This window comes from Temnothorax longispinosus, chromosome 6, assembly GCF_030848805.1.
Source record: "Temnothorax longispinosus isolate EJ_2023e chromosome 6, Tlon_JGU_v1, whole genome shotgun sequence".
NCBI classification, from domain to species: domain Eukaryota; kingdom Metazoa; phylum Arthropoda; class Insecta; order Hymenoptera; family Formicidae; genus Temnothorax; species Temnothorax longispinosus.
In genome coordinates, this window is record NC_092363.1 from 14,047,311 (window position 1) to 14,054,193 (window position 6,883).

General features: G+C 37.8%; 1 pseudogene; it reads left to right on the forward strand.

Annotated features, from left to right (window-relative positions):
* The first annotated feature begins 4,088 nt into the window (after positions 1 to 4,088).
* Positions 4,089 to 6,883, forward strand: part of LOC139815422 (uncharacterized) — a 4,817-nt pseudogene continuing 2,022 nt past the window's right edge.

Consider the following 6,883-nt stretch of genomic DNA (forward strand, 5'->3'; position numbering starts at 1 on the left):
CGGGATCATGCACCGTCGAATCGTTAATAGTCCAGTCACTATGTACAAAAAAACGGATTATAAAAGACATGTTTTTGACCCAAGATTTTTCTTTTGGGGGGTGTTGGGGGGCTCAAGAAAAGCTTAATCTCAAGTTTTCGACCTCTGTTTCCCGCTTGCTTTTTTTACGGGAGTAAAAAATGTGAAAAAATGGTTTTTTCGCGATAATTCGGTTTCTAATAAAGTTACAAGGTCAAATCGCCGAGCTCATTTTAAAGCTTTTTTTACGCTCTACAAAAAATGTCGTATGACATTTTTACGTATGATGGATTGTTTTCGAGGCATCGAACGAGAAATGGAAATAAAAAAAAGTATGATGATTAGTTTTTTTCTTTTTACTCATTATTGTCGTCCGAAATTGCAAAAATGCTTCAAATAAAACTTGTAGAGCGTAAAAAAACCTACAATTTTCATTTGTTATTCATTTCATTTAGTTGAAAATTACCCTTTGTAGAGCGCCTCAAAGTGATGGAGAGTCGTCGCCATCGCGTCAGCGGCGCGTTGGTTACGTCGATACGCGGGACCGAACGCTTTCGCAAAGATTTCAGACTTATGGTTTTCTTCATAGTTTTTATCAAGTAAACATACTAGCAAATGTTTACTATAGTAAACATTTGCTCGCCGGTCCTTTTTATCGCATTTGCCAGTCGTTTTCTGTATATCGTAGCGAGCGGATGCTTTTCGAAACGAGAATTTTGTGGACATTTTGTTAGTGCAGTTTTTAATAAACAACAATGAGTGACTCGGATTGTTTTATATGTGAAAAACCTTTGATAACAGACGTTCAAGTGGTGAAATCGAGAGGTATTAAATCTTTTTTATTGGCGAGCGAGCAAAGAGGAGATGCGGAATATCATCGAAAGTTGCAGACATTGACCAAAGTTGCCGTACACGGGGCGTGTTACAAAATGTATTCGAATAAAAGATTAGCTTCGTTGGCTTCTCGGCAAAGTGGCAATGGCGAATCACCATCAACATCAAGAGAAGAACAGTGTCATCCAGATTTCCATTTCAAGAAAAATTGCTTTATTTGCGGTAAAGAAGCGAAAGAATCGTCATCAAAAGTACCTGCTAAATATCGAGTAAGAATTTCTTTAATAAATCACGATTCGTCGAAAGAATATATTCTGACAAAACTTGGTGGTCGCAAATGTTGCTCGTGCAATTGAATCGCCTCAATCTTGTCCCTGATCTTGTTGCCGTTGGAGCTCGATACCACAGAAAATGTTATAAACACGTGGTTAAAGTAGTGATGGGTACGCCAGTAGGAAGACTACAAGAGAACGTAATAGATGATGCTATGGAACAAATTTTTACCCATTTCGAAGATAATTCTAGTGAGTGTCAATTTTCACTTGATACATTAGTCACACAAGTGAAAACAAGTCACATTCCTCATCTTAAAACCATTGTGATTTTTATTGCTGTGCAAGTTTTATTTGAAGCGTTTATACAGATTCGTGTGCGAAAAACAATAAAATGGAAAAAAAAAACTTTTTTGCGTCAATGAAATTGGAAATCTTGGCGAAAGCGTTCGGTGCCGCGTATCGACGTAACCAACGCACCGCTGACGCGATGGCGACGACTCTTTTTCTTTGAGGCGCTCTACAAGGCGTAATTTTCAACTAAATAAAATGAATAACAAATGAAAATTGCAGGTTTTCTTTACGCTCTACAAGTTTCATTTGAAGCATTTTTGCAATTTCGGACGACAATAATGAGTAAAAAGAAAAAAAACTAATCATCATACTTTTTTTTATTTCCCTTTCTCGTTCGATGCCTCGAAAACAATCCATCATACGTAAAAATGTCATACGACATTTTTTGTAGAGCGTAAAAAAAGCTTTAAAATGAGCTCTGTGATTTGACCTTGTAATTTTATTAGAAACCGAATTATCGCGGAAAAACCATTTTTTCACATTTTTTACTCCCGTAAAAAAAGTAAGCGGGAAACAAAGGTCGAAAACTTGAGATTAAGCTTTTCTTGAGCCCCCCAACACTTTTCAAAAGAAAAATCCTGGGTCAGAATTATGTCTTTTTTAAATGTACATGGTGACTGGACTATAACGACTGCATCAGTTTAAGGTTGTATGACCCGTAAGATCTCTGCCAAAAGTTTAAGAAACGTAACATAAAGCTAATTAGCATATTTAAGAAGATATTCTTTACTGGAAAGTAATATTTATATTAATATTTTATTAAAATAACGGTTGCCTGTGTTTTTAAGAGCTATAGAGACATTTTTATGCATATTTTCTCGTATGTAAACTTTCACCTTTAATGATTTTTAGAAAGACTGTACCTGACTTGCAACTGACACAAACGAAAATCTGAAAGTGTGAAAATCTTTAAAAAGTAACAAAACATAGTAATTACTGTTTAAAAATACTAATGAAATTATATTATGTTATTTATTTACGTCATTTATTAATAAATTAAATACAATAGCTCTCATAAAAAAAGTATTTTGATCGCGACAACGTCGCATTTTCTGTAAGTTGGTAGCATTGATCTCACTCGACATCAGCTGCGTGAACGCAAAGTGTGCTCCGAGCACGTAATATACAGACGCATCGTTTGAGGTTAGTTTTCGCTTGCGCTACAAAAATGCCAAAAGTAAAACGTTACATGTGCCATGGAATTGTTACAATCATCTGGTGTGGTTTCGACTCGTGTCTTCAAATTACGTTTCCCAGTATTTGTCTGTGCTAACCGTTGATTGTACACTTTTTCAGTGACAACTTTTCCTTTCCACATGTAACGTTTTACTTTCGGCATTTAGCGAAAACTAACCTCAAACGATGCGTCTGTATATTACACGTGCTCGGAGCACATTTTCGATACACAGGAGACTCTATTGGAAAAAGTAACGGACCTCTGTAGTATTTGTTATCCTTTACGGAAAGTGACGCGGAAAGAGAGGTTCTAATGTGACGTCATAGTGCGCTGTTGCCGGATCTCTGTACTTACGAGTTCAGCGAGACCAAGCGAGACTGTTCTCTGTGTTTGCTTTTTATTCAATATTTCAGGAAATATCCTCAAAGTCATAATTTTTTTGGTTCTAATTTGTTTGTAAGATGTTTATTAATATTTCTGCAAAGTTTTAAAAGGATGCCATATTTTCTTCGATATTAATTTCTCAAATAAAGTTGAAAAAATAGTGAAACTTGATGAATTTCCGTAAGAGCCCATGTTAAATTCAAATTGTTATAACTTTTGAACGGGCCTCGCAAACTTGTTCAAACTTGGCACAATGCTTTATTATTATAATACTCATATCACCTGACAAAGTTTGAAGAATTTGGCATTTTTTCTTCTGAGGGGTCATACAACCTTAAAAAAGAATCTGACCGAGTTTCAAACGATATTATATCTTTTCGAAAAGTAGAATAGATTGATTTGATTAAACATTGAACAAAGGCGCTGCCGTGTCGTAGTGCATATACGAAACAAGTACAATATTCCTGTTGAATTATTCCTGGCTCCTCGACTAGTGCATTGGCGTCGAGGGATCTTTGCGTTTGTACACGAGAATGAAAGTCTGATTATAATAAGATTTAGCCATAATACGGAGAACCACCTCCGCTAAGATGCCGCGAGAGAGCCCAAGATACGACACTCGCGCGTTGTGGTTTAACTCCTAATCATATTCCCGAGTAGGAGATTGCTAGATTCGGGCGAGCCGTATCTGCCTGTACGTACGTATATTCGCGTGGCCCATCTACATGAGGGTGCTTTTTTAACGTGAGTCCCCTCGCCTCTCACTACGTTTCCGTAAAATCGGGGTGCTTTTTGAATGTAAGACCCCTCGTCTCTCATTACACCCTACACCTACGATTTATTTAATCTTCTTCACTATCACTGTCTACTACTGGAATGTTGATTGTTTTCTTAAACAGATCGCTAATAGGCTACAAACAATTGGATGCTGCTGTCATATTGCTGCAATTGTACATCATCTATCTCATGCAAGATATTTAGCGAAAATTTTGATACCAGCAGAAATACTGAGCAATCTGTTTAAGAAAACATAATCAACATTCCAGTAATAGATAGTGTTGGAATATTTGAATTTTGCGCTATTTATTATAAGCTCGCTTGACTCCAGTATTCTTCCTCCTCCTTCTTCTTCCGCTTTCTCTGCGGTAAGTTTAGTTGTCTGATGGCTGACAAAGTGTACAGTTCGAAGCGTGTAATCAATAAAACGAAGCTTATTCCAAGAAATATCGAGTTCTGGTTTTTCTGCTTCTTCCAACCAAACAGAATTGTCAACAGGTTATGGGCCCGGACACGTTTCAGCTGCGCCTAGATAATCGTTTGGAAGGAATAAAGTAGGAAAAAGAGAAGAACTTGAATGTTCTGTTTGACGAGGCCTTGTGCCGGTTTTGGAAAGTTAGGTAATGTGAGAATGAGTTGTTGTTTCTTGTGTATGTCTCCTGGAAAGTTAAGGGTAGAGAAACTCTGAAATTTTTGCTGTGTGCATTAAAGTGTTAAAGTGCCTTGTGAACAAAGTCGGATAAAGGCGGCGTTTACAGCGTTGTGTGTATGATTGTTTGATCGATAAACCTTGATTGTGACGCCATGTTGAGTGCGTGAAAACAAAGTCGAAAACTCGCCTCTGTCGATAGATGGCGATACGAGTGGTATTAAACGATTACCGGTATAGTTGTATCGATATGTTGCAGGTTACTCTAACCTCAAAAGACAGTTGACAAATAACAAGAGGTTAAGTTGTAATAAATTATGTCGACGGTTCAGAAAGTATTGGAGCGATGCAGACGTGCATTACTCATTGAGACGTGTGAAGATATGGAAGCGGAGGTCAAGATAGACGAAGCGTTTTTCACTGTGATTTTCTCGTCTGGTGAAACAATCAATTCGAGTACGTACTTTTTATTTTCAATTTTTCTTTTTGCTTACGACTGTGTAACGACTGTTAACGATTGTTATTTCTGCAATGTTAACAAAGGACTGGTAATGACAGTTTATGTGTGGAAAGGTTTACAATGAAAGTCACACGAATCCGTTTGTCTGGGTTGTTCTGGTCGAATGAAATTGTGTTCATTTCTGAGCAACTGGAGCAACTAGGTTTGTCTGCTCGGAAACACTCGGAAGTAACGGGTGTGAAAGAGCAAATCTGCCTTGAGTTACTCTAGCTTGTGTTCAGTCCGAGTGGCTTGAGAGCGGGCTTTTGTTATCAAATCGATACACAGTCATTATCTTTTCGAGTCGGAAGATAACCCGACAATTCTAAAACGAGAAGTTAACGAATGTAAATTTTATTTAAGGCCGAAAATCTCTGAAAGACGAGTGGGAGGATTTAAGAGCAGAGCTGGCAAGTGCAAAACAGAAGCACAAACCAGACAACGGCGACGCCAGAAGCAGTAAAAAGACTGAGGCTAAGGTGAATAGAGATAACATCACCGATAGTGAAGAAGAGAGGCCCCTTTTAGCTGATCCAGATGGTGAAACGACAGACAAGACAGTGGACACTGAGATAGAAAACACACCGCTTCGGACGACTCATAATTTAGGTAACGACATTACCAGGGGTGTGTCGCCAGAAGCAACAGAGGACCTGGTCCCGGAGGGAACGAGAATCGACGTAAAGACTCAAACGACAGTGTTGAACGGGAAAATAACCAGAGTAAGGAACAAGCCTTGGAAAAGCCAATGCAGATGGACAACGATCAAAACGAAAAGACGGTTAACCTTGAAAGAAGGCTTGATAATAAAATCCAGCATCTGGAGCGTATGATGAGCACAACGATAAACTTGCATTCCAAAATGCAGGATAATTTCAAGCTATGGCTTAGACAACGCGAGCTGGATGACGAGAGGGCGAAGAAACCTAGAATAGAGTCTATTGCGACTTTTTCCTCTAATAGTAAAATTACGACTGTACCTCGGACATTCGCAAATACGACGAGTACATTGAACGACGGTAATAAAAAATTAATAGATAATGGTCAATCTGAACATGCTGAAGCAAAGACTGGTGTAACTAACAATACGACTGGCTCGAGTACTGCTTCAATTGATTTTCGCGGTTTTGCGAATCAAGTAACAGAAGCGATCAAAATTCAATTGATTGGTAAAGACGCAGTGGAACGAAACATGATTATAAAACCGCGGGTAAAATATGAACACTTTATGAGTTTTTGGCATCGGAATTGCGTACTATTGATTTAATGTATGTTATAGATAAGACAGTTGCTCCGCCTGAAGGTTTGAATGATAATTTGAAAGAAAAACACAAGTTTAAAGTTTGCGACATTCTCATAAATAGAGTTGATTTATTTTATCATACAAAAATTCTGCAAATTAAAGATCCGGTTGAAATGTTAAATAAATTAAAAGAGTTTAAACGATGTAAAGTCAATGTAACGAGTGTAAGCGTTCGAAAACAATTATATTCAATTCAGTATAATGCGAATCGCGAAACTGCAATGCAATTCATGGATCGTTTTGAAGAAATTGTACACAATTATGAGTCAATTCAGGGTTCAACACCTTTGTCCAATGATGAGAAACGTGATGCTTTGTATAATGCAATTATGAATCAGGTGCCGGAAGTACAATCAGTCGATTTCATAACAAAAAACCAAACTGGCAAGGGTTTGACCTATGATTTGCTAAAATCATTTATACTTTAGGCTGAAGCTAATCGTGCCCAAACTACGACAAGTAATCATCCAGGTACAAAAACCAGCATGATAGGTTCTGCCTCTTTAGTTGACACAAAACAGCAAACAAAGTGGGTTAATGAAAGATGTTGTGTGAATGTGATGACTACGGTCACATGAAGAACGAGTGCCCTCGAAAGGGTCAAGGATTGCGTAAA